Genomic DNA, 19,261 nt, shown 5'->3' with positions numbered 1-19,261 from the left:
GAGGGGCGGCTTCCGTGGGCTCTCGCATCAGCTGGGCTCTCGGGCAAGTAGACAGCAGCTCTGCTCCAAACCACCGTGTGTTTGCTTAAGGCAACTGTTGGTATAGTTATACCTGAAAGGTGCCGGGTTTGACGTAAGGTTGGACATAAGACGTAACTAAGAACTAACAGTTCTTTCTGGACTCCAGGAGTTCTTGTTCAAATCAAAACAAAAGCAGGCGGGGATTTCCCGGGCTGCTGGAGGCTTGGTTTGTTTAAAGAACGCATTGTACTTTCTAGGAGTCTAGGGGAGTAGCCTTGCCGTATTTAGACTGCATGGGCTATTACTTTATAAGAATATTATTTATTATAACCATATAAGGGCATAAATCGGGAATATCTAATTAGGGTCCTAGATAGAAACACAACACCCACTTCATGGATTAATGTCCATCATTACTAAAACTAAGCAATACTAAACATATAACGATGCATGTGTGTTTTCCAACCCACCCCAAAATAAATAATTCGCATTTGAAATGGTATTTGGTAAATACACGAAAATGAGTATTGGTACTGTACGCTTTTCAAGCAGTGTCATCATTCAGTAAAATTGCATATATATATCAACTGAATGAATTGCGAAAATTAAACACGAAATGGCTCTGAATACAGAAAAGAAGGTCGAGACCATTCCATCATATATTTATACAAATGCTGTACATGTGCTAGAGGCTGAGGTAAAATATTGTCTCTAGTATCCTAAAAAATAGAAACTCTGTTCTCTAAGAATAGTTCTACTTTAAGCAGAGTACATGTGCCAAAGAAAAGGTAAATATTTTGGAAGTGTAAAAAAAATAATTTCGCTTTCAGGGGAAAAAATAGTTCCAAATGTTTTCAGTAGCTTTGTTTATCAAAACTGAAGGCAGAATTCAGAGTTCAGGGAACGCTGTGTGCTCATTGTTTTTAAAAGTTATTCTCGTTGACTGCAGAGAACATCATATCAGACAGACTCGCAAAAAATTGGTCTACAGCATCAGGTGAAAGTTCGACCAAGTTCGAAAATGCTGAAATTGTGCATATGTGAGAATGATTGCTATCATCAATGTCAGGATCAGCAATGCTCACAGAAGGTTGTACCTGTTTGGTGCTACTTTCCTCTCGTACTTCACTGCCACCTAATCGTAGTGGTGAAGTCTCAACGAATCCCGTCATCAGAATGGTTAGCCGCTGGGGACAACACGATGCATGAGTCGTTACCGGACCTAGCAAAGTATCTGTATCCATTGGTACTGCTGATGGTAGTGTAAGACAGACGTCCAATCCGCATTCTTCTCCGCATAGCAGACATTGAAGCACAGGTAAGATACAATCTTGCCAGATTGGTCTGAATGAAAGAAACCAGGTTGCACTCAGAACTCTTAGCAGGGCTAATCCGAGGACTTTAGTGATTTGGTCTCGGTAGCGTATTGCTAGGATCGTTTCTTCCATCGTAGCTGGAGTCTTGTCTGTGGCTTGGCTTGCCATATCGGAGCAGAAGGATCAAAAATAAAATTCCTGCTACCCGTCCCAATATTAAAGGTAGGCCGCCAAAGATTGAATGGACAAATTCGGGAAGATGCCCAGAACTGTTTCAAAGGGTTCTAACAGTCCAGAAAAAACTGTCTTAAATACATGTGCGATGCCACTGGCATCAGACATGTTTAAGATTTGACTTAACATTTCTACGAAATGCACGGGGCAATTTGTTGATAATAGGGAATGTATCTCTGCTGCTGTCCTTGCAACTTGCAGATCATACGTTTCTTTGGATGACGTTAAAGGCACAGTTGTCTGTAAATGGACTTCATTCTGCTTAAAGTATCAATTTGAATAGAAGAGATATTCAAAGAAGGCCCCAACGCAGCATCCATGTCTGGATTGCTGTGTGGATACAATACTTGCATACAGCAAATGACCCTGGAAGTAACGGTTACGAGATAGGGATTTCCTGGCACCATTCCACAACAGCTGTGGTCACTTATTAGAACGTAGCTGCCGTTGGAAAGCTGTCTGAAAAATGGCTCTATCTGTTTTGCAGGAGTGCCGTGCAGGTGACATGAAAGGTTATTTGAAGACCCTTCGCAGGCTCCATGCAAGTTAATACCTTGACACAGAAGTGTACCGCTTAGTGATTTTTTACAATTTTTTCCACTAAGGAATACCTCCTTTTTCCCTTCACTATAACATTTGTGTGTATAAGGTAAATCCCAGGTTGATTTGATGTATCCATTACCCAACCTTTCATACTGGCCTGCTGGTATATACTCTTGGCAGTATTTAAACTGGAAAGTTGTTATCGGAATTGTAATTGTTCCGTGTATTATCCATTCAATAACCGGTCTTTCTGACACTGTCAATGGTAATATCTCAAGTTTTTCAATGCTCAAAATCGTATAGTATGCTCTTTTTTCGTGCCAAACTGATTTGTTTATCAGTAAGGTTAAAGACAGAGAATAATAACGTTGTGTTGATTAAACGCCATGGCACGTAGCCTGAACGCAGATTTTGCAACGTCCAGCCAAGCTGTACAATAGAACGCAATTGGGACTTACCATGTTGTAACATTAGCAAGTCCTGCTCTATTATATCAATAGCAGATGATACAATGCTGTCCAGTGAATATATTCTGGAGGACAGAGTCGTTAACCCATTGTCTACTACAGAAAGTGATTTTTCCAAATTAATACGATCAATTTCTCGTATTTTTTATGCTGTTTTAATTTGCATTACTTTCCAAGCTTCGTTGTATGCAGCGTATATACCGGCCACTATGAACCGGTTTTGACGCTGTTTGCGTGGTCCCAGAATTAAATCACGCAAGTCAGCACCGTCTTTAAGTAAAGTCAAGTGTTGCTTAATTTCAGCCAGTGTGGATTTCTGTAGCCACTCAAAGCATAGTTTCCCTACACTTTATGTTGTAACTATCCCTGGATGTTGTCTCTGGGAGTATCTTGGGTCTGGCCTGGTTAGTTTGAACACCTGTGTTTTGTTCAGGAATCTATCTTGACAGTTTTTTGTGTCTGTGGGCCAGATCAACCATTTTTTCCAATCAGGATGTGTTCTGTTTTGGTGTAAAATGTGGGATACGTCTATCTCAACATCTGTAGTGCTATTACTGTCAGGTGTTGGCTTTGGAATAGGCGGTTTATTTAAGTCTTTTATCTTAGCTAGGCCAAGACAAGTAGTTTGATGAATTGTGTCATTCAAAAATATTATTTGCTCTGGGATCATGCAGGCTCTAAATATTGCTTCTAGGCCTTGTACCTGCCATTCCTTGGTACCCCAGATGTTTTTTGTTTCAATGTTGTTTTTCCAAAATTCGAAACCAAATGTAGACATTTTGTCATAACATTTTTCTGAGTAAATCAATTTAGTATTTGTCAACATTGTTTTCATTCCTGTCTTATTTAACATTTTAAAAAAAAACGTTTCTGGATCACTGTTGTTAAACCCTGAGAAGTATGGAAATTTCTCATAGAATGTTTTCGAGCTGCCTTTTGGCGGAGTTGGACAATGTTCCCATTGGTTATAAGTTAAAATATTTCTAGGCTGAGCAGTTTTATGCAAATAGTGATCACCAAAATGATTATAACAATACAATTCTTCATAATTCGATGAACCCTGTAAGTAATCATGTTCTGTAAATTTGGCTGACATTACTAAATCTGACATCATATTATTAATGTTTTCAAAGTCCCAATCATCAGAGAAAGTACTTGGTGTCACAAAGTCACTTAAGGAAACCTTAAACTGGTGTAGATATTTCAAGAGCTCAATCGGGCCATAGATTTCATAATCCGTTTTGTCCCATTCTACTTCACCGGGTATTGGATTGGCTGTGATGTTCACTGATGACAGTTCTCTTTTCTCGATGTGAGAGGATGTGTGAGGCTTTAGGACCAAGTTGATGTTCTGACTTGCTGTGTCCATTGTACTATATTTTCCATCAATGAATTTTCCCGAACATAGAACCATGATGAGCCAAAGCAGGAGGAAAAGTACACCTAACACAATCCAAAATTCAATCCATGGTGAAATCATATATGTTTCTTTTAGTTGGTGAAAAAGTTCAGTTACTTTGTCTTTGAAAGTTTTTGTTGCTGGCGTTTCTTCATTCTCGCTTGGATCTTCAGAAAAGTCATCGAAATTGATGAAGTAGCCAGATGCAGTTCTGCGAATTGTTGGAATTGCTTCCGGATTTTCATTTGCTTTTGCATTTTTCTTTGTTTCATTAGCATAGTCTGAGGCTTCATCGTTGTAGACAGGTGTTTCTTGACGAACTGTTGCAATTTGGGTTTCAAGAGGCACAAGTTCCATGGCTTTGTTGCATAGTCCTTTTTTATTCACTGCAGGTTCGTCAAAAGTGATTAGTCTCTCAGTTTGAACCTCTTGGATTGTAGCAAATTTTGGTCTTCTGCTATTTCTTGAGAGTCCAGTGGGCCTACTACTTATTATTGGCCACATGATTGTGGTTTTACCAGGTCGATGGATACAACTCGGTTCTCCTTTTTACCAGCAAGGGGCGGTAGTACAACTGATCTTGTTCTGCTGACAGCTAAGACAGGTACTGCTTTTCTGTAAGAAGGCCAAAATTCCTTCTTCACCGCGATCTTCTCTCTGACCAGATCCCCAATCTTTGGAATCCAGACAGGTCTTGCTGGGACAGGTGGTTTTTCTTCAGTGGCTGTTGGCTGTTGGCTGTTGCTTTAACTTTATATTACTCAGGCTTCTTCTTGTTTCATTTGAGTCCTGTAAAACAGCCAAACGGTCTTTGATATCAAAGGATTTTTCTTCTACCACTGAAGTGTGACTATATAGATCCTGAATGTGCATTCTAGTACCAAACAATAGTTCGTACGGAGTGAGACCTTTTTATAGAATTTCTTGGCAGATTGTTAAGACTATGTTGAACACGTGTTAAATGTTTGACCCACCCATCACCCGAACCTAATATCCTCGCCGTTATAGATTGATTTATGTCTCGGTTTTTTCTTTCCACTACCGCATTTCCCTCAGGATGGAAGGGAGAAGAGTACCGCAATGCAATGCCCATGCTGGCCATGGCCTCCTTGTAAGCCCGAGAGCTAAACGCAGGACCCTGGTCAGAATATACTGAAAAAATATACAATTCACTTACAAGAGACAGCTACACTCACCAGCACCTTCTCTGCAAAGACACAGCAAATAGTAACGATATCCCACTAGAAAGAAGAAAAAAAAACATAAATCTACTCAAAGCAAAATACACAGCAAGCACAAATGCAAAACATGTTTTACAATCACAAAAAACAGAAACCAAACATACTCGTATTATTACACACTTTGCAAAAAAAACATTCACATTAAAACTGTACAAAAAACGTTTCTTACCAAACACATGCAACTACACAAACAGAGGAACCACCAGTAATGAAACTGCATACTGCAACCGTCTAAAGAGCTACATTCTTGAACAAGAACAAAAAATAAAACATTACACTTTACAAGAAAAAAACCACACATTACAACAGGCTATGTCACAGGGTATGTCACAAATGGGGTGTATGTCCCCATGGGGGCAGAATATAAATCTTTTCAAATTTGGGCCCCCTGGAAGCAACCCTTGCCCAAAGGGTCGCTTCCATTTAGAAAAAAAGGTTTCCCTTGTGTCTTGTGGGGTTTTCTGCCCCCCCGCCCCGAGGGCAGAAAGGCCAAATTAAGACACTGATCTGCCTATATTTTTAAACAAATATGGGCCCAGTGAAGCGACCCCTGCCCAAGGGGTCACTTCCAATTTAAAGACCAACAAAATCCCTGGCTCTAGTGGGTTTCTCTACCCCCCTGGGTCCAGAATCAACCAAAAAAATGGCCGATCTGCCCCCAGAGGGGGGGGGGGCGGAAAAGTCTGAAAATGAGTATGCCCCCCTGGAAGCGACCCTTTCCCAAGGGGTCGCTTCCTATTTACAAAGAAACACATCCATGGTGTCTAGTGGGGGCATTCCTGGTGCACGATCGCGATGCTGTGCGCGATCGTGCACCAGGAATGCCCTGCATTGGGACATCAGGGGAGAGGGAACACTGTTTCCTCCCCCCGATGCCTCAAGGCACCGAGAAAAGACCCCCCCCGCCCCACCGGAGAGCCAAAACCTACCTGCTCTCCCTGGACGCGCTGGAAACAAATGGCATCCAGCGCGTCCAGCGCTTCCTGATGACGTTGGCGCGCACTATGCGCGCTGACGTCATCAGGAAGCGTCGGGGGTCCGGGGTGGCAGCGGAAACTCTTCCACTGCCACCCCTGTGTGAAAAACCAAGATCGATGTCCCAGGGGGGGAGCGCCAGCGCTCCCTCCGGGGGCTGTGCCGATGACGGAACGGTTCCGTCATCAGCACAGCCCAACCGATGCTGATGATGGAACCGCTCTGTCATCAGCACCGAAGGGGTTAATATTAGATGAAAACACATTTATAATTTGCAGTAGTGTGCTGGTGCACTGTCAGTGACCAGGCCAAGGGGTGCATAAAAAAGCTGAAATAGGAACATGAATTCAAAGCTGTTCCAAACAGGAGCCCCCAAAATAATTTGGCCTCAGGGGCCCAAAATCCTTATAATGTCCCTTATAATGTCCCTGCTCCTGGCCCTGTCAGCTCTGTGCTGCCTCTTCTTAGAGGAGCAGTGCTCTGTAGGGAATGTTCTTTCTGGGGCCCCCAGCCCCATCCTTTTTCCGTCCTGGCTCGTGGCTCTGACTGAAGAGAAACAATGTAAGTTGTTACTTTGTTTCTTTTCAGTCAGCGCGAGAAGGGAGGAGCAGACTGCAGACAGCCTGCACCTGCTTTAGAGGGAGAGAGGATTGCTTTAGTGCAAGCCTCTCTCACAGCTATCACCAAAGAGCTGAGAGGGCCCCCTTTATGTACTTTAGAGTGGGGCCCCCTGCACCACAGGCGGTGTGGGGTGTTTGTTACGCCCCTGCCTCTGCTTTTTTTATAGACACCTAAGGTGTACACACAATAGGGGAGGTGAGCGGGGGCCGTCAAGCAAGAATTATGTAGAGCCAGCCCATCGACTATACGCATTTTCAGTGTCTAACAGATTTCAAGTCCATAGCACACTCGAAGAAAATGATTGACATTAGGATGCCCGTCTACCGTGTGTGGAGGTCAGATACGATGAAAAAAGGCAGACGGGAGAAGGGGTGATGGGAGACAGAGCATCCAATGTAGATAAGCCGGGCCTAACTACGCTTAACTCAACTTTAAATATAATAAGCCCACCCGTAGTGCTCCCACGTATAAGTGAGGACAATGAAATAATATGCGAACACCTTTATGATAATAATGTGAACTCCCCAATAAATGGCTATACAATTGCTACATGGGCCCGATTCACAGAACTAACTTAAGACAAAATCCTAAACTTACTACTTTTGCTATTCACAGAAGTTAGGATTTTGTCTTAAGTTTGTCTTAAGACAAACTTAAGACAGACTTAAGACAAAATCCTAACTTAAGTCTGTCTTAAGACAAACTTAAGAAAAAATCCTAACTTCTGTGAATACCAAAAGTAGTAAGTTTAGGATTTTGTCTTAAGTTAGTTCTGTGAATCGGGCCCTGAAATATAGCCGGTCAGGCTAATAAAAAGGACTCAGTAGGCTTGGTAGATTTGAATGAATAAACACAGTGTAATTTGCATGTAAAAAACTTGGAGTACAGATCAAGTACACTTTGAAGGGTTTGCCTCTTATGAATGACCAGCAATACCGTCTTCTGTCGGTAGAGCAAAAGGTGGGTTGGTAATTATTTTATCAAATAAACTCCCTGTGATGGTTAATAGAGTGATTAAAATAGGAGATCACTTGCATATATCATAGTTGTGCTGTAAAGACGGAATGGATGTACTCCTGGTCAATTTTTATAACAATGTTTATGATTCAACTTGCCACTATGGAGCCCTGGAATTTGAAAAAGGGTTAGCTAATCTGATCCAAGCAGTAAATACCAATTTTGTCATCACTTGGGTAGGGGACTTTAACCCCTTAAATGCGGGGGTAATTCCGGTCCTGTGCAGGGGAAGGGGGGCCACGTGTGGCGCCGCGGTGCTTACGCGGAGCCCAGCTCATCATGAGGCACAGTGCAGCTGTGCTCATGCCGATCTGGGCTCGTCATGACTCCGCCCACTCCCATAGAACGCCCGCACAGGTGTGGAATTCACCGCATGGGGGAGTGGCGCGACCGTTATGACGAGCCCAGCTCGTCATGAGCACATCTCCACTGTGCCTAATGACGAGCTGGGCTCGTCAACAGCAGGCAAGGGGTTAATATAAAAACATGTCCATTGTCCATGACTAACGTCTGTGGGGATAAGAGTGATGATGGGGACAACTGCATACATTTTCCACATACTAACACTAGAGATACGCTACTCACAATGATTTCAAAATATGTCCTTGATTTGGTACAAAGTGCACGTGATACTAATGGGGAGTGATACTGACTTATACTGGAAGAAATGCTAACAAAACAAATGATCACGTTCCAATATCTACGAGTATTGTTCATTTATGCTCTACGCCGAGGATTGCACAATTGTTACTTAGCGAGCATAATTATACTATAATGCCAATACTGATATGGGGCATATAAATTAGGTTTCAGTATTCAGTCATTGGTAATATCACTCCAATTAGACCTAACGGTGCAAGAATCAAATGGGTAGGGATTGACACAGGCACAGTATTAAGCAGTGCAATCTTAAAATGCGGTGTGGAAATATTTGGTTGCCTCAAACAAGCTGTTGACCCTGCATGGTTACTGACTGGTTTTTGTAAAATATATGAAACTATTGAAATGATAATGACTGCACCCTGTAGAGACAAACCTACCCAAAGTAGGGGATGGTTTAACCATGCATGCAGTCAAGCCCTGAATCAACTAAAACAGGCTCTAGGAAGTAGACCTAGGGATAAGGAATGAGTACAGATATTAAGATCTGACTATAAATCGGTCCTTAAAATGAGGGAAAGAGAGCATCAGGAAGAGGCGTGGGATAAATTATCCCTGGCAGCGAGTACTTCCAATAATAAGCTTTTCTGGGAAACAGTCAACTCACTATTCCTTAAAAATTATTCTCTTCTGGATGTACTGTCCCATATTAGTTGTGAAGAATGGGTCTTACATTTCTCCAGTATTTTCAATCCACTTGATCTGGATGTTTTTAGACCCCCTAGCTCAGGAGATCTTCTCCTAAATATCGCGCTTGATGAGGTCAAGCTGGGAATAAGGGATAGTACTGGAGGAAAAGCCTCGGGTCCTGACGGGTGTACCAATTGATGTCTATGAGATGGCACCGGATCTTTGGGGACGAATCCTCACTAGAGTTGTTACCTCTGCAGTAATTAAGGATACACCCCCCACCTGGGGTAATCGGTTATTATCCCCAGCTATAAAAAAAGGAATAAATCAGAAGCAAAAAATGATTGTCTTATTTCCCCTTTAGACTCCTCAGTAAAAGTGATGAGTAGAGTTTTATTAGCAAGATTGGCGGAATGGGTAACGGAAAATTTGATTTTATCACAGGCACAATATGGTTTTAGAAGAAGGCAAGGTCCGGCAGAACAATGTTTTAAACTAACAGCTTTTAATAGGTAAATACACTTGCGCCAGAACAAGGGAGTCTATTTTATGTCTTGCTGGTCTCAGCAGTGCTTTGATCTTGTTGATCATACTATTCTTTGTCCAATCCTACTTAAACTAGGTGCCTCAGAGTCCATCATATATGTTCTCGCAAGGTTGTCTGAGAAATTAACAACTAGAGTCCGGTTTGGCCAGCGGGGAGAGTGTACACCGAGCTTTAGGGGCAAAAGAGGCATCCACCAAGGCTGTGTCTTAGCACCGTTGCTGTTTACCTTAATTATTAATGACATTGATACAGTCCTTAAGTTAGTACAGGTGGATGCACCACAAGCTGCAGGCCAGGCCGTACTTGGCCGTACTGGTTCTGCTTTATGCAGACGATGCTGTCCTCTCTTCTAGAACCCCGGTCGGCTTGCATCGATTAATAGATAAGTTTGAAGATTGCATTACTAGAAATAAGTCAGTAATCAACAAATCAAAGACATTTACCGTGGTATGTGGCTTAAAGCCTAGGAAGCCCAAACCTTTTTTTATAGATAGTACGAGAGTGGAGGCTGTGAATAAATTCTGTTACTTGGGGATAACTTTTGCAGCAAATGGTAACTGTTCACATGAACTGTCTAATGTTTGAGCAAAGATGCTAGAGAGTGTACATGGGGTCTTACAATTTGCATTCAAATTGGGAGATCACCACATTAAAGACATGCTAGATATCAATAGAGCTAGATGTGCTTCAATCGCATTATAGGGTGTTGGGGCGTGGGGCCACAATACTAGCCAGGCACTGCAAATTGAGGAACATTCTGTCTACCACGTCTCCTATGCTTGCCAGCTTTCACATCCACTGTGATAGTACACCGAGAAGTGGGAATAACTTATTTGTCAGACTTGATTGCTATGCAACCACTTATGCTCTGGAGATCCATCTGGGACAATGATGAGACAAAATTTACCCACACAATTACGCAGCATTGCATGCAGTTGGATAATTGTACATTTATTCCCTGGATAAAGTACATCACAGATCCTGGAAAATCAAACCTATGTGGCAGGTCTGACAAAGCAGAGAATAAAGGATACATTCCTGGCACATAAAAATGAGATCCGCATGAGAATTGTCGGGAAGAAAACTGCTTTTTTGTTTTATCAAACAATTATTGATATTGATGGCTTTTAAAGGTATTTGACAATAGTTACAAAGCCTTTGCACCGCTTTGTATTATCAAGGCTTAGATTGGGAATTGAAAACACCCCGACAATCTTATACCCTTATGATGAGCATTCCAAAAAGAGCACCATGCACTTTCTAATATTTTGTGATTTTTATTCCCATCTTAGACTCGCTTATTTAAAACCACTGCTTAGATAATATACTGTTAGAAGAAGCAATGCTGCTATGGACCTACTAACTGCACTAAAAGACCACACAATCTGTTTTTATGCCACAACATTCATTTTAAATTCAATTTATCTGAGAAAATATATCATGTTTTTTTAATGGATTTATAACCAAACCTAATGTAACTAATCAAATATGCTATGCCTGTGTTATTGGGTTTAATTGTTTGCATATATATATTGGTTGCTTTCCTGGATGTTAATCATACCGAATAAAGCTTGCTGAACCGAACTGAACTGCTTGTGATACCTCGTTAAATACTGAAATGTAAAATGTTGCTGTCTGCCTTGAATACACAGAGAAATTGTTATAGGACATATATTATTGGTCTGTTATTGTGCTTCTGTTTTAGGTCAGTTATGCAGCAGTGAACAATGTGCTGAGCGACAAAGCAAAGTTCCCATCTTTTTTTCGCACCGTACCACCCATGAGACCTCAGCCTACAGCACTTGCACTATTAATGAAGCACTTTGATTGGACTTGGATAGGAATTTTATTACAAGATGATGACATTGTCTACTTGTGGAGCAAGGATCTGAGGGAGAATTTGAAGAGTGTGGGAGTCTGTGTCTCATTCTGGGAGAAACTCCATGACATGTACCCAAAGGAAAAGATGAGGAGCATCGCTGAGAGGATACAGAGCTCTTCTGCCAGGGTTATCATCTGTGACTGTTCTGAGATGGAACTGAGACCTCTTCTGCAGGAGCTGAATGACTTGAACGTAACTGATAGAATGTGGATTTTCTCAGGTTTAGCAATAGTTCCAGATATCTTTCCCAGTTCATCTTTGAGACTACTGAATGGTTCAATGATAATGGTGATCCATTCCCAAGACATGCCCATACTCAAGCCTTTCCTAGAGAGCCTTCACCCTAACAGATTTCCTGAAGATATTTTCATCCATTCCTTCTGGGAGGCAGCCTTTGGGTGTAAGTGGTCAAACAATGCCAGCTCTTCAGGATCAGAGCCAGTGGACGCTAAGGATGGGGAGCTGCAGTGCACTGGCACAGAGGTGCTTGAAGATGTGGAGTCAATGTTTGGATTGACAGATATGAGTTATACCTATCACATTTACCTGGCAGTGTATGCCCTGGTGCAAGCTCTACAGGACCTGATCTCATGCAGACCTGGGATGGGACCCTTCCAGAACAGCAGCTGTGCTGAGGTGGAACATCCAAAGCCTTGGCAGGTGGGGAATACATATCTATGTATTGGTGTTTTTGATATATTCAAAACTAGTATGAGCTGCATTAGAGTGCCTAAAGACTGATCTATAAAAAATCACCATTCATTTTGTGTGAAGAGCTTTTTTACCAGTGTCTCACAACAGTGATAAACTGTGTCGAAATGCCAAATTCTACAAGTGTGGATGCCATGGTCACATAGACATGAAGCCTCCGTTCCTCATCTATGACAGTGAAAGGCCTCCCTAACTTCCTAAATGACCAAAGAATGTCCACTTTGATGTGGTGGGGTTTGCAGGGACACCAAGAGGAACAACCCAAGCCTTGAACTACTGGAGCTTAAGTCCCAAGAATGACTAGTAAACAAACTCCCTCTTTCTTTATCCCAGAGGCAAATGCTGAATGATCCATGGCCTTGGGCGCCCACAGTGGCTGTAAAATTGCAAACTGAGCTGTGACTTGCTCCCTTGGATCATTTCTGGATTTTCACAAGTGAAGACTGTTTTTTCACCAGTCCCTTTCTGAAATATGCCAGTTCGGGGGTGATGTGGGTTCATTAGGGGAGGATGAGTATGAGTCCGGAAGCTGCATTCTGTGAGGTCTGAAGTTTTTTGATGAGTTGGGTGGTGCTACCGGCGTAGAGTGAGTTTCAGTAGTCCAGCCGACTGGTAACAAGGGATTGTGTGACCTTTTTATGTCGTGCACACCCTACAAAACGTATACAGGATCTGCGCGTTCGGATGACATACACTGTAGGATTGGTGTCAGACTGATTTTAAACTCCCCCACCGGGTATTTTGCCCTTTTGTATCAGCTAGCTCACAGTGCCACCATAATCTTCTCTTACCAAGGAGATAATAGTTCTTGGCAACTTTCGAACATGACAACCCTGATCCCTCAGGACCATGGAAACAGTGTACTACTTTTCGATCAGTCACTGGTGCTCACTTGGTCTCGGAGAGATACACAGAGTAAACGGTCTGGACGTTTTACAATAAGCATTTATTGAACAGTTGTTATTCTAGTGTAAAATAGATGAGCTGAAACAACCACTAGGCAGTACCAGATATAAATGATAAGAAGCACTGTGAAAGTAAAAGAATGATAGAGTTCTTCCATCTTTCGATAATGATGAATACATACAAGTATATGCAATACATGATAATACATGTGCGTACTCCTATTATGCCTCCCTAACTAGATGTACCTATGTGTATCTAGCATGTGTGCAGGTGTTAAGCCAGGAAGCCCTTTAGGATAAAGTCAACCCAATTACCTGGATTGGGAGACAGTGGGACCACGTCCTGTCCTCTGGGTGGACACCCTGCAAGGGATGTTAGTCCACTGTGAGCTGGAGTATCTGCACGCAGGTGCCTCAGCGTCTCTGGTCAGTGTGTCAGCTGGGACGTCCTGGTCTCCTCTCCCTGTCTTAGCAAGATGTGATGTACATATACCCGTAGGTCTCCCTGGGGGTTCTACCTCACTGTATTACTTTGTCAGACTTAGGATTCCTGCTGTGTTTACAAGAATCCTCATGCATAATGTATGAGGCTTTTACCAGGAAAAACACTGTGTTCTGTATGCAATGGCACATCTTGGAAAAGGACAGTCCTTAAGAACCATTAAGTTATGGAGAATATAGAGGGCGGGTTATGATGTTACCTGAGCCCATATTAAGGTACCTATGTGGAAAATAACATTTCCAGATGTTGGTGTGGTCCAATAAAAGCTCTGTCAAAGCATGGAGAGGGTGTGGAAGAAGGTGGAGGAAATCGCATTGACCGGGCAACTCATGGTGAGTTTGCTGTTCAGGATGATGCTGGGGTTGTGGGCGTTGATTTTAGGGGTAGGTGAGGGTCCAACTTTAAGGGGAAACTAGGTGTTGTCCTACAGTGAGGTGTTCTTCCCATGAATCATAATTCCTTCTTGTCTATGTTTTATCACTATAAAAAGAGGAGACAAGGGAAGTGCATGACAGTGAAATATCAAATTGCAGCCTGGCAGCATCTTATCAGATGTGCACAGGAGACCTACCAGGCATTAGGACCCTGCAATCCTTCCAGAGGAAGTAGTCACCGGTAAAGAATTATGGCTTCGGGCACAAACATCATTTGAGGTGTTCTGGGGCACTGGCGGAGAAGGGTCAGTGGAAATGTAGAAGATTATAACTGCAGATCCCTGCTCTGCTCTGCTCACTTATGAGGTCTGAGGTCAGTTCAGGGTCATTGGTAGCACCGCCTCATGTAAGACCTATGCCTGATAATGAATCATTTGTTGCACCAGCTCTCAGCTTCCACTTAGTGCACAACCTTCCTATCCTTCAACTTTGTTATTTTCCTCCTGGTCCATTTTCTTGGTTTTCCCAGTCCATTGCCTCTTTTGTGTCTGTTCTGTTGTGCCTGATTTCTCTAAATGTAGTCCTCACAGGTGGGCCAGTGCGTTGAGAGCAGCATCCTGGAGTGCTCAGCAGGTTTCCGGGCCAGCTCATGTTTGTTAGAGGCACCCCCTGTGGAGACCAGTAAGCATACTGTTTGTTTACTGTCTTTTTGGTGCTCTTATTTGCCATTATATTTACCTGCCCCTTCCTATCGGACAACAGGACAACATGAACTGATGCAAACTGGGTTACTGCAGGAGGGAACAGATGAGCCCCAACCTCAGATCAACATCTGCCAATGTATTTATTATTTTGTTTATTTATGTATTTACACTGGGCCCTGTTTGAGACACAGGAAGTTACACATTGCTAAGTTCCCAATTACACGTTGCAAGGGAGTGATCATTTCATAATATAAAAACACAAATTGAAAAAAAGGAAGAATGTTGTATGTAATCTACATGTTAGTGCCACATGTGATGGGTGTGAATATATAAAAACCAAGTAAAGTGATGGACAGGGTGGTAGGCCATAAAGAAAAGTGTAAACTAGTACCTTAGTTACAGATTAAAAACAAATACATATAAAATGTTGAGAAAAATGTATACTTATTGCTATTTAAATGTATCATAAAGGGATAATGACTTGAAGGCTAATGGGAAAGGATTTTAAAACCTCACGCAGTGCAAGAAACTGATTGGATTGGCATCTTTTTAAATGAATATATCCCTACGAGGGCTGAAATTCAGTATTTGAGTTTGACTCCGTGTTTCGATTTTCCTCTATAAATTGGAGGATGTTCAATTTCCACAAAACTAATAATCAGCCCCTATATTTTCTTACAGTTGTTGCTGCTCTCCACTGCTGGATAGATTCTAAGTCACGAATGAAGTGCCTTATGATTAATAGCGTCTTCATATTAAGGGGCATATTAATGAACAAATCGCTCAGCAAGTGTCCTTGATACGCTGTGTGCTGGAGAAAGGGCAGGAATGTGCCGGAGTTAAAGTAGTATTCAGTCTGTTATTCATTTTCCTTGGCCATAGGAGGAGTCTGCTAACCAGTGCTAAAGTGCTTGTGCTTTCTCGACTCAACAAAGTAGAATTGGCTTATATCTTAGTTGTAATTGGCATATTTAAATTACTTATGAGTCAATAGTAAAGTGGAACTATGTGTGCCCATGCCGAGTAACTTAAAGGCTAATAGACAGACGTCACTAATTATTGGCCCACCCACCTAGGTAGCCCTTAAAACGTGTCCCAGGCCTGACATTTCAGCTTGTATGCAGTCTTAAATTGTCATGTCAATTTGACAAATGAACCCTCTTTGACAAGTCTTAAACTTCCATTTTAATACACAGAAGTCAACCATAAAGTAGACCCGAGGTAGCCTGTAGGGCAGGGTGCAATGAAACTAAAATGTTGTCCATATACTTTTGAGTTTTTCATTTTTCACTACTGTGAGGCATGCCGTTTCTATAGGGTAACATTGGGTTTACATTTAGTAAGTATTGAGTGGAAACTGGTGAACAGTTAACGTTTACTCAATCAATCAATCAATCAATCATGCCATTTGTAGAGCGCACTACTCACCCGGGAGGGTCTCAAGGCGCTTGGGGGAGGGGTATGCTACTGCTCGAACAGCCAGGTCTTGAGTTGTTTCTAGAAGGCGAGATGGTCCTGGGTCAGCCGAAGGTGGATGGGGAGGGAGTTCCAAGTCTTGGCAGCCAGGTAAGAGAAGGATCTTCCTCCGGCGGTGGCTCTTCGGATACATGGTACAGCTGCGAGGGCGAGGCTGGTGGACCGTAGCTGGCGGGTGGGCGTGTAGAAGGTCAGGCGGTCGTTGAGGTACTTGGGGCCCAGGTCGTGGAGAGACTTGTGTGCGTGGGTGAGGAGCCGGAACGTGATCCTCTTGTCGACGGGGAGCCAGTGCAGGTTCCTCAGGTGGCTGGAGATGTGGCTGCGTCGGGGGACATCCAGGATGAGTCGAGCGGAGGCGTTCTGGATGCGCTGGAGTCTTTTCTGTAGCTTGGCTGTGGTTCCGGCGTAGAGGGCGTTTCCGTAGTCCAGTCGGCTGGTGACGAGTGCCTGGGTGACAGTCTTCCTGGTCTCGGTCGGGATCCAGCGGAAGATCTTGCGAAGCATGCGTAGGGTGTTGAAGCACGATGAGGAGACGGCGTTGACTTGTCTGGTCATCGAGAGGGAGGGGTCCAGGATGAAGCCCAGGTTGCGTGAGTGGTCGGTTGGCTTGGGTGCGGTGCCCAGGGCTGGGGGCCACCAGGAGTCGTCCCAGGCGGAGGGCGAAGATCCCAGGATGAGGACTTCCGTCTTGTCCGAGTTCAGTTTCAGGCGGCTGTCCTTCATCCACTCGGCGACGTCTTTCATCCCTTCGTGTAGGCAGGTTCTGGCGGTGTCGGGGTCTCTGGTGATGGAGAGGATCAGCTGGGTGTCGTTTACTGTCTCTAGAACTGTAATGAGAAATTCTCTTTAATGGTATAGGCAGATTTTTTTAACACAATTGTTATAAGTTGCTGCAGCTACAAATGATGAACGGAATGCTGAATGAATCTAACATTTACCCCCAGTCAAAAGATCTGGGCTAAATCAATAGTTCTTTTGCTCACTTCGCCACCCCAGTTTGTATCCACCCAAATGAAAATCAGTTTGAGCAGAGTTTCACCCCCCCATCAACCAGTAACCCAATTTCTTTCAATCAGTCACACCAAAATACAAGCAAAATAACACAACGAGATAGGAACAAAGTATTCGCCAACCTCAAAACTCAAAAGTATGAAGAAAATCAAATAGAACCAAGTAAATACAAAACATAAAACTCAAAATAACACCTACATATGACTCCAAATACATGTACATATCAAATGCATGTACATAATAAACTTTAACATTTACTATTATAAAAAACACAAATAAAACTTGCTATTCTGGAGTTGTAGATTTTTGTCCATACGCAAAATGTCAAAAGAGAATCTACCAAAAACAGGAAAAATAATACCAAAAAATCGTCCCAGAAAAATGCACAAAAAAAAAACAGGTCCAATTTAAATCCAACTAAATAATACAACGTCATAAGGAACCATTAAAAACAAATGAGGAATTGGGTGCACCCTAAAAGGGTTACATTTACTAATCCCACTCCAGTCTCTGAGGTCGGAACGGTTCACCCTCCTGGTTGGAGTCCCTCAGGGCTCGGCCCTCTCTCCTACCCTCTTCAATATTATTATAGCTCCATTGGCAAGACTAATTAAAAATCACGTTCTAGCGCTCGTGTTCTATGCTGACTACACACAGCTGGTGGTGTCAGTCACTCAAAGTGACAGTATGTCAGCTGAACGATTCTGTGACTGTCTCTCCTCTTTGATGTCATGGATTAATGTTAATTTTTTAAAAGGTAATACTGGCAAAACCGAGATTCTAGAATTCAGCAAAAAATCTTCAATTTGGAGAAATCGTTGGTGGACCCCGGAAGCTGGAACAAGTTCACTGCCGGTGTCTAAGGCCGGAAATCTCGGTCTCACTTTTGCCCCCCAAATAAATCATGTAGTCTCAGCTTGCTTTTTCACACTAAACGTACTGTGTAAGATCATGCCTTTTATTCTGTTTTCCATGAGAAAAACAGTGGTAGGTGCCCTTGTTCTATCGAGGATAGATTACTGCAATGCCCTGTACTTGGGTGCTGGAGTAAAACAACTTAACAAGCTTCATTCACTTCAAAATGCAGCAGCGCGAATCCTGTATAGTCTGCCCAAATATCACTCCACTTCGGCCATCATTAAGCAACTACAATAGCTCCCGATGAAACGTCGGGTGGAGTTTAACCACATTGGTGCTAAGGCAATTCCCGCTGGGTGCAGATTGATTGAAAATCCCATTGTTCATGACAAGGTCAGCTCGTCATAAGCACAGCTCCAGTCCAGTGCACTGCATGACGAGCTGACCTTGTCATTAGCATGGAAGGGGTTAAAGCTCTATGCCTAGTGCTTAGAGCCCTCTATGGAGCTGGGGTGGCAGACATACAGTCATTATTTCCTAGTTACATCCCATTGCGCTGTCTAAGGTGTATGGACACAAGGCTGGTTCTTCCTCCCCGGATGAAAAAGGTCAGTTGAGGAGGGAAACTATTTTAATTTTTAGCATCAAAATGATGGAACTCCCTCCCTGTCTCACTGTGACTCCAGCCCTCACGCACTATATTTAGGAAGGTCATCAAAACCAGGCTCTTTGTGCAATGCTAATCATGGTGCGACTCTCAGATCACCCTACCTAGCGCCAAGACACCTCGGCATGTGTGCGTTATATAAATACGCTCAGTCAGTCAGTCAATCGCTTAGGTGAAGGCGGGGACACTGATGTGGTAACGCAAACTTTCCCCACTTTAATCTTGACCACTTAGCAGGAGCTGTGGGACACAAAAGGGGTAACACGTACTATTCCCACTCCACTCTAAACCATATAGGGGAAGGTTCTGGACACAAACAGGTAATGATGTACTATTTCCACTCCAATATAAACACTTAGGAGAAGGTGAGGAGGAGACAATTGTGCCAAGGTTCTGGTTACTGAAGAATTGACATTTACTATCCGTACTCTATTCTAACCCATTTCAGAGAAGGTGTTTAAGAGAAATTGGGTGAAATTAACTTAAACTACTCCTACTTA

At 42.9% G+C, this 19,261-nt stretch overlaps 1 long non-coding RNA gene across 1 annotated transcript in view; it reads right to left on the bottom strand.

The window, feature by feature from the left end:
- The window catches only part of LOC144752137 (uncharacterized), a 532,109-nt gene that overhangs the window by 295,106 nt on the left and 217,742 nt on the right, over positions 1–19,261 (bottom strand). The window lies entirely within an intron of this gene.

The sequence above is a fragment of the Lissotriton helveticus genome, chromosome 4_2, assembly GCF_964261635.1.
Source record: "Lissotriton helveticus chromosome 4_2, aLisHel1.1, whole genome shotgun sequence".
Classification (NCBI taxonomy): Eukaryota; Metazoa; Chordata; class Amphibia; order Caudata; family Salamandridae; genus Lissotriton; species Lissotriton helveticus.
This window is presented reverse-complemented; position numbering and strand designations above follow the sequence as displayed.